At 40.6% G+C, this 9,839-nt stretch overlaps 2 non-coding genes across 2 annotated transcripts; both read left to right on the top strand.

Moving 5' to 3' along the window:
• The first annotated feature begins 6,801 nt into the window (after window positions 1-6,801).
• LOC141669212 (small nucleolar RNA R71) lies at window positions 6,802-6,908 on the top strand. Its single transcript, XR_012553503.1, has one exon. It is a non-coding gene; the product is annotated as a small nucleolar RNA R71 (small nucleolar RNA).
• A 2,423-nt stretch (window positions 6,909-9,331) lies between these two features.
• Window positions 9,332-9,438, top strand: LOC141669170 (small nucleolar RNA R71). The gene has a single exon (XR_012553460.1). It is a non-coding gene; the product is annotated as a small nucleolar RNA R71 (small nucleolar RNA).
• Window positions 9,439-9,839: the final 401 nt, after the last annotated feature.

Raw genomic sequence — 9,839 nt, 5'->3', positions numbered from 1 at the left:
TCCAATTTTTAAATATTCATGTTATTTTATCATTAAGAGAATATCCTAAATTCTAAATATAAACATGTGATTAAACCTCGACAAACAAACAAACCATGATCGTGATCTAGCACTCAAGCAACCTATAAGACTTAGTGAAATTTATTGCTTCTAGAATGCAAATCAACTCAATAAGACTTAACATCACTACACTAGCATCAATATCATAAATCAATCAAAAAAATCATCTAAGGGGTCATGCTATAATGCAAATGCATGAAACTATATGCAATAAACTATAAAAATAATAAAAACTACTACATGGAAAATATGCAACTATATGAATTAAACTATCATGAATATACAAACTATATGCGACTCACACATAACATATAATCATTAACTACTACCCCCAAACTTAAAATATTCACTCTCCTCGGTGAAGGAAATAGTAAGGAACATGTATACCTACTCAGAATCAGGGTCATCACCCTCAACTGGTGGAGTGTCAGGCGGCGGGTACACAAAATCCTCACCAAATAAGCTTCCTGCTGCTGCTGCTGCTGCGACTTCCGCTGCTGCGAAGGACCGGACTCCTCACCCAACTAAGCTCTCCAAGCTGCTCTCCTCACCTGGGTCGTACCACCAACATACATCTGGTCCGCTGGACGACCACCCGGCAAGTGCTCATTAGAATAGCCAAGCCCCTTCGGATCAGGCTTACCTCCTCCCTACTCCTGCATAACTGCAATCGTTGAACTATCAATCGAAAACTGCAGCTGCTCGTGTGCGGGCCAATGAACTTTAACCGCCACACATAGCTTCGTCACAATGGATGCATAGGGAATAGCCCCCGTAGTGCTCCCTCGCAAGAACCTCAGAATACCCTGATGAATCACCATCTCGAGATTCACATAGTCTCCCTGAAGAATCCCCCACAACAACCGTGCACGCACCACCGTAACATCATGCACGTGAGAAAATGGCATGATATTGGCATAAATAAAAGAATTCCATGTACGTGCAAACTTGTTCATGTATGAGGCAAGGAAAATGGCATACTCGTTCGTGCGCTTCTTGAATTTCCAGTGAGTCTCAGGCACACACAGGGTAGCAACGATCAAATCCAAGTTAAAATCATCACCCGTCTTCTCATTCCAATATTCCTGCTCTGGCCTCCTCTCAGGTAGCTCAATCACCCTTCGAATTACCTCAGCACTGTAGTCCACCGTTAACCCCCTCACCACAGTAAAACCATTCTTTTTCGCCTTTGCATTCGCGTAAAACTCTCAACCATACTCATAGGCACCGCAACTGGTGCCTCACAAAAAGCTATCCAACCCATCTCTACGATCATCTCCAGTAACTTACCATCCCTCCCTGATGGCAGAAAACCTCGCTCCTTGGCTATGGGCTTCGTAAGCAGCCTTGCATACTCCGCCTCAGCCTCCGAAGTTGAAAACCTTGACCTCACACCACCCACACTCGAAGAATCGGTAGTGCTGCTGCTAACTTGGGTTCATTGTCTTTTTGGTGCCATTGAGATTGAATAAGCTTGAGAGAATAGAAGTTTGTAAGAGAGATTTGTGTGTTTGAGAGTTTGAGAAGTGATGGAGGAGTTGTGTATGAGTGTATGTATATAGAGGAGATTGGGAGAGAATTAGTTATGGAAAAGGAGTGGGAATTGATTATGGGAATAATGGGAATAATGGGTTTGATTTGGAGAGGGAAATTTGGGATTCGGAAGAGTAAAAATCGGGTTTGAATTGAATTTGTATTGAAGTCCCTGATTTTTGGTTATTTTCTGCTTTATATTTTTTTTCGACTTCAGTGACCCAGCGCGGCCGCCCTACCTGGCAGCGTGGGCACGCCGTGCTTCTGGAAAACCAGCACGGCCGCCCCGCATGCCAGCGCGGGCGTGTCGTGCTACTGACTTTTCAGCGCGGCCGCCCTGCTTCTCAGCGCGGGTCCGCCGTGGTTCTGTAGTTGGCACTGAATTTTTCTATTTTTTTATGTTTTTCTCCTTGTTTTCTTCTTCCTCTATCTACTAATGTACAACAAATTTGGGTTGCCTCCCAGGAAGGGCTTGGTTTACGTCGTTAGCTTGACGTAGAATCTTGAGATCAAGTAGACAATATAATGACACTAACCACCTCACGGTTTGTCATATTCCCATGGTAGTGCTTCAACCTCAATCCATTCACTTTGAACGCTTGGCCTGGATCATTCTCAAAAATCTCCACAGCTCCATGCGGAAACACAGGCCCGGACCACCTCGACTTCAATTTTCCAAGAAAAATACGGTGACAAGAGTTAAACAAAAGAACTTGTTGCCCCAGCACAAACGATTCCAGACCCCTATCGTGCCACCTCTTGACTTTCTCCTTGTATATTTTATTGTTTTCATATCCTTGAAACTGAAATTCGTCGAGTTCATTCAATTGAAGCATTCTTTTCTTACCAGATGCATCCAAATCAAGGTTCAACTTCCTCAAAACCCAATACGCTTTATTTTCGAGCTGCATAGGCAAATGATACCCCTTACCATAAACCAACTGAAACGGCGACATTCCTAACAGAGTCTTGTATGCTGTTCTATATTCCCAAATAGCTTCATCAAGCTTCAAAGACCAATCCTTCTTTGATGGACACACAATTTTCTCTAGAATACGCTTGATCTCTCTGTTAGACACCTCAGCTTGACAATTAGTCTGAGGATGGTAGGCTGTAGAAATGCGATAATTCACATTATACCTTTGCATCATAGCAGTGAACTTGCGATTGCAGAAATGCGATCCCTCGTCACTGAATATGACTTGTGGAGTCCAAAATCGTGTGAATATTTGCTTATGAAGAAAATTAAGCACTACCTTCACATCATTTGTCAGAAAATCCTTAACTTCAACCCATTTTAACATATAATCGACCGCCAAGAAGATATACTGATTATTGCAAGATGAGACAAACGGTCCCATGAAGTCGATTCCCTAAACATCAAAGACCTCAACCTCGAGAAGCACATTAAGAGGCATCTCATCCCTTTTGGACATATTACCCACACGCTCACATCGATCAAATTTCAAAATAAAGTGATGCACATCCTTAAACAACGTAGGCCAGAAAAATCCCGCTTGAAGGACCCAAGTTGCTGTCTTCTCTCTACCATAGTGGCCTCCGTAAACAGTCGAATGATAGTCTCTCAAGATTCCTCCCGTTTTGCTGTACGGAATATATCTCCTGATGATTTGGTCAACTCCTTGCCTAAACAGATATGGTTCATCCCACATGTACCACTTCACCTCCTGAAGAAATTTCTTTCTTTGAGCAAAAGATAAATCTGGAGGCATGATATTACTCACCAGGTAGTTCACAATGTCTGCAAACCATGGTTCTTCTTCTTGTACCCCAAACAACTGCTCATCAGGAAAAGACTCATTTATCAATGTCTTATCTTATGAAGTTGCCATTGGATCTTCCAAACGAGAGAGATGATCAGCGACTTGATTCTCCGTACTTTTTCTATCCTTGATCTCTAATTCAAATTCCTGAAGCAAAAGAACCCACCTAATCAATCTAGGCTTCAAGTCCTTCTTCGAGACGAGATATCGAATCACAATGTGATCAGTGAAAACTGTCACCTTCGTCCCAAGAAAATAAGATCGAAACTTCTCAAAATCGTAGACAATGGCCAAAAGTTCTTTCTCAGTAGTAGTATAATTCAGTTGAGCACCATTAAGGGTCTTACTAGCATAGTAAACCACATGAAATATGTTGTTCTTTCTCTGCCCAAGAACTGCTCCAACTACATAGTCACTTGCATCGCACATCATCTAGAAAGGTTCATTCCAATCAGGTGCCGTTATGACAGGTACCGTGATCAAAATCTTCTTCAAGAACTCAAAAACAGCTAGGAACTCATCATCAAACTTGAACAAGACATCCTTCTTTAGAAGATTGCACAAGGGTTTAGAGATTTTATTGAAGTCCTTGATGAACCGTCTGTAGAAACCCGCATGACCAAGAGAGTTGCGAACTCCCTTAACAGAAATTGGTGGAGGAAGATTTTCAATGACCCCCACCTTGGCTTTGTCCACCTCAAGACCCTTACTAGAGACCTTGTGCCCAAGAATAATGCCCCGTCGCACCATAAAGTGACATTTTTCCCAGTTGAGAACCAGATTGGTCTCAATACACCTTTTAAGAACTGCGCCAAGATTCTGCAAACATTCATCAAAAGAATCACCAAACACAGAGAAATCATCCATAAACACCTCCACATTCTGACCAATCATGTCAGAGAATATAACCATCATGCATCTCTGAAATGTGGCAGGTGCTCCACACAAACCAAAAGACACCCTTCTAAAGGCAAAAGTACCAAATGGACAAGTGAAGGTAGTCTTTTCCTGATCCTCTAGAGCGATGCAAATCTGATTATAGCCCGAATAGCCATCCAGAATGCAATAATACTCATGCCCAACCAATCTATCAAGCATCTGATCAATAAAAGGCAGAGGAAATTGATCCTTTCTCGTGGCCTTGTTCAGCTTCCTGTAGTCCATGCAAACTCTCCACCCCGTGACTGTTCGAGTAGGGATGAGCTCATTCTTCTCATTAGCTACAACGGTGATACCCCCTTTCTTTAGCATACACTAAACTGGACTCACCCAAGAACTGTCAGAAATGAGATAGATGATCCCTGCATCTAGCCATTTGAAAATTTCCTTCTTCACAACTTCTTTCATGATTGGATTGAGCCTTCTCTGTTTCTTAATAGTAGGCTTGCTACCTTCCTCTAGCAGAATTTTATGCATGCAATAAGAAGGGATGATCCCCTTGATATCTGTTATAATCCATCCAATTTCCGATTTGAACTCTCTCAGAATTCTTAAGAGTTTTTCCTCATCACTACCTGAAAGGTCAGATGCAATAATCATAGGCAAAGTAGATGCATCACCTAAAAAAAATACTTTAAGTGTTCAGGCAATGGTTTAATCTCAAGTGTAGGGGCTTCCTCAATAGATGGCTTGAGGCGCTTCGGAGATTTATTCATTTCCTCCATTCCAAGAGATTCAAAAAGAATATCCATTTTTCACTTCCAGGGAGAAGCATTCAAATATTACAACTGCTCATCACCGTCATCATCTTCACTATCTGAATTCCCCAATAAGGCCTTCTCTAAGGCATCAGACCTTAACAATTGATCAAGTTCTGAAGTAACCACAGAATCGACCAACTCCACTTTTAAGCACTTCTCATTTTATGTAGGGAATTTCATGGCATTGAACACATTGAAAGTCACATCCTGATCCAGAACTCGCATATTAAGCTCACCCTTCTATACATCAATCAAGGTTCGGCCAGTAGCCAATAATGATCTTTCCAAGATTATGGGAATCTTTTTATCCTCCTCAAAATCAAGAATTACAAAATCAGCAGGAAATATGATTTTATCAACCTTGACCAAAACATCCTCCACTATGCCTCGTTGGTATGTAATAGAACAATCGGTCAACTACAGGGTCATATAGGTAGGCTTTGGATCAAGTAAGTCCAACTTCTTGAAGATTGACAAGGGCATCAGATTGATGCTAGCTCCCAAGTCACATAAGCATTTGTCAAATAATACTTTTCCAATGGTGCAAGGAATAGTGAAGCTTCCAGTGTCTTTGAGCTTTGGATGCAACTTATTGCAGCACATCACTGCATTCCTCCGTGAGAGCAACGGTCTTTAAGTCATCAAGCTTCACCTTTCGAGAGAGAATACCTTTCATAAACTTCACATAACTAGGCATTTATTCAAGAGCTTCAGCGAAAGGTATGTTAATATGAAGTTTCTTGAACACCTCCAAAAACTTCTCAAACTGCTTATCCAGCTTTTTCTTCTGCAGCCTCTTAGGAAAAGGAGGTGGAGGAAATATTTTCATCTCCCCTATATTACCCTCATGAGGAGTGCTTTCAACAGTAGTCTTCCTTGGTTCCATTTCTGCTTCCTTCTGCACTTCTTCTTCAGCCACAGCTTCTTCTTCCGAAACTTGAGATTTTTCGGGATTTGCAACCTTCCCAGACCTCAATGTAATTGCCTTTACCTGCTACTTAGCTTCCCTCTTTCCTCGTACTTCAGTGTAACTAGGGAGTGTACCAGGTTGATGATTTATCAAGGCATTGGCAATTTGTCCAATTTGATTTTCCAAGGTCTTGATAGAAACCGCTTGGCTCTTGCACATGAGCCTCAACTCCTCCAATTCAGATTTTTCATTAGACTATTGCAGCTGAAGTTGTTTTCTTGGTGCATATTATGGTTGATGAAAACCAGAAGGGTTGTACTTCTTTGCTGGATACTGCTGATAAGGTTGTTGAACCGCATTCTGAGAATTGCTCCAACTGAATTTAGGATGATTGCGGTTGTTAGGATGATAGGTGGCTGGGACAGGCTGCTGCGACCTCTGAAAGTTGCTCACAAACTGAGCTGATTCACTAGAAATAGCACACTGCTCCGTCTCATGGGCATCATCATAAAGCTCATAGACACTAGTGATCTAATTAACTCCATAATTATCCAAATAATCCACCTTTATTGTTAAAACTTTAAGCTGAACAACTATAGTAATAGCTACATCTAACTCCAGAATTCCTGCTACCTTGCCCTGAGATAGTCTCTGAGTAGGATTCTGGTATTCATTAGAAGCCATCAGTTCAATCAATTCATAAGCTTCATCATACCTTTTAGCCCACAAGGCTCCTCCTAATGCTACATCAAGCATGGGTCTAGAAGTAGCACCCAATCCATTATAAAAGCAGTTAATGATCATCCAGTCAGGCATCCCATGGTGATGACACTTTCTAAGCATCTCTTTGTAGCGATCCCAAGCCTCACATAAAGATTCTCCAGATTGCTGAGCAAATTGAGTAAGTACATTTCTAATTGCAGCAGTCTTCGCCATAGGAAAGAATTTAGGTAGGAATATTTGAGAAAGATCCTCCTATTTGGTGATAGACCCTGGTGGTAGAGAATGTAACCAACACTTAGCTTTATCCCACAGAGAGAATGGGAAAAGCCTCAACTTAATAGCATCTTCAGAAACTTTATTGAACTTGACAGTGTCGCAGATCTCGATAAAATCCCTGATGTGCATGTTGGGGTCTTCTGTCGGAGAACCCTTAAACTGAACTGAATTCTGTATCATCTGAATCGTGCTTGACTTGATCTCAAAGGTATTAGCCGAGATGGATGGTCGAACAATGTTAGACTGAATATCATTTCTCTTCGGTTGAGAGTAATCCATCAAAGCCTTCGGATTCACTTCTGGTTCTCCCATTACAATAAGTGCTTCTTCTTCAATTTTCTCCTCGACAAGAACTTCCTTGAAAACTTCCTTGGCTACTACAACTTCTTCCTCAGCTTGATCTAGTGTTCTCTTACAACACCGAGAACGCGTATGCATACACGCTCGCTAGAATACCTGAAACATGATAAGGAAATTAGTAAGTAACAATGTCCGAGTTACTAAACTTTAACGACCAATGATTACAAAAACATAAACTAAAAATTAACCACGAGTCCCCGACAACGGCGCCAAAAACTTGTTAGGGCTAGAACACGCGATAATATTCACGCAAGTATACGTGATCGCAAGTAATATAGAATTAATTCTAGTATATTCCCAAATGGACTGATTTAAGTTAATTTTAATCAATGTACTTATTCAATAATGGTATGGTTATTATCCAATGCTAACACGAATAACAAATTGAAGTTGTTAACTACAATTAACTAAGAAATTATACTAAAGAACATTAACTAAGAGAATTAAAGAGAGTTGAATACTATATGACACAATCATGAGATTCCAACTTCATTACTACTTCATTTAATAACCTCTTTGTTCTTTAACCTTAGCATGCAATGGTGATGACACTAATCAGATAACACGAAATTAGTAAATGCCAACTTTCGTTGCACGAATACCATACTCCCAGACATCCATAAAAGAGATAGAAGCTGAATAGACACCACTTGTATGGAGACCCTATATGTCTATAGAATTTAATAACATAATGATTTAATGCACAAGTTATCTATCATGATTATATAGGCCAAGTAAGATGGTTAAAATTACCTACGAATCATGCATATAAAATACATGAACCTATGCTAGCATAACAAGTTCTAAACCCCTAAATTCACTTTCGCATCATTAGAAATTAACACACTATCTTATAAGTTCGCGACGATCATAAGACAAATAAGAACAACCAATACTAGGATATCATACAATCACCATACACTAAGGTATTAAAATAAATTAACAAGAAATCCATAAATAAATCCGCTAGAATCCCACGATAACGATTAGCCCATAATCGGACTCATCATCAACGTGGGTTCCGATGAAAGCATGGTATAATAAACGTAGTCTTTATACTGAATAAATAATAAACCAAGTACATTACACAAGAGTATAGGTTCACAAGCAAGAAAACTACCATCCAAAGTTATAACTTAAAACAAAGAATCGCAAGAATAAACTAGATACTCTTTGCCTTGGTTTATTTGTGCTCTACATTCTTCTTATGCCTTCTCCTTATACTCTGGTATGTCTCGTTATAAAAAAATATCATAAGTTATGTATATATAGCATCCCATGCAGATTAGAAGTCTTCTGGATCAAAATCAGAGTAGAAATAGGATTCCAGGAATTTGACCCGGCGCGGCCGCGCGCTTCACCAGTGTGAGCGCGCTGTACTTCTGCAATCCTGGCGCGAGCGCGTGCTACTACAGCGTGGGCGCGTGCTACTACAGTGCGGGCGCACGCTACTACAGCGCGGGCGCACGCTACTACAGCGCGGGCGCACGCTACTACAGCGCGCGCGTACTGACTCTCTGGAGAAAAATCTTGAATTCTTCTTTTCTTGTCGGTTTGAGTTGGTCTTTTCAAGAGCAATCTTCTTGACACCATCCTAACACCATATTAGCATCAAAATAATGCTAGATCACCTGAATCTATATTAAATGTCTAAAATTCAAACACTATAAAAACATGTTAAAAACACCAATAACTAGAGTACAAAACACTAATTCAAAGCTTTACAGAGCGTTATACGATGACTTAAATGCCACTCAATAGTGACTATAGCAGTAGCCGCGTCTACCTCCAGAATTCCTGCTACCTTGCCCTGAGGTAGTGTCTAAGTAGGATTCTGGTATTCATTAGCAGCCATCAGTTCAATCAATTCATAAGCTTCATCGTAAATTTTAGCCCACAAGGCTCTTCCTGATTCTGCATCAAGAATGGGTCTAGAAGTAGCACCCAATCCATTATAAAAGCAGTTAATGATCATCCAGTGAGGAATCCCATGGTGAGGACACTTTCTAAGCATCTCTTTGTAGTTATCTCAAGCCTCACATAAAGATTCTCCAGATTGCTGAGCAAATTGAGTAAGTGCATTTCTGATTGCAACATTCTTCGCCATAGGAAAGAATTTAGTTAGGAACATTTGAACAAGATTCTCCCATTTGGTGATAGACCTTGGTGGTAGAGAATGTAACCAACACTTAGCTTTATCCTGCAAAGAGAATGGGAAAAGCCTCAACTTAATAGCATCTTTAGAAACTCAATTAAACTTGAAGTGTCGCAGATCTCGTTGAAATCTCTGATGTGCATGTTGGGGTCTTCTGTCGGAGAACCCCTAAACGGAACTGAGTTTTGTATCATCTGAATCGTGCTCGACTTGATCTCAAAGGTGTTAGCCGAGATGGCTAGTCGGACAATGCTAGAGTGAATATCATTAATATTCGGTTGAGAATAATCCATCAAAGCCTTCGTATTCACTTCTGGTTCTCCCATTACAATAAGAGC

Source organism: Apium graveolens, chromosome 6, assembly GCF_009905375.1.
Source record: "Apium graveolens cultivar Ventura chromosome 6, ASM990537v1, whole genome shotgun sequence".
Taxonomy (NCBI): Eukaryota; Viridiplantae; Streptophyta; class Magnoliopsida; order Apiales; family Apiaceae; genus Apium; species Apium graveolens.
The sequence above is the reverse complement of the archived record's forward strand: the minus strand, read 5'-3'. Positions and strand labels throughout refer to the sequence as shown.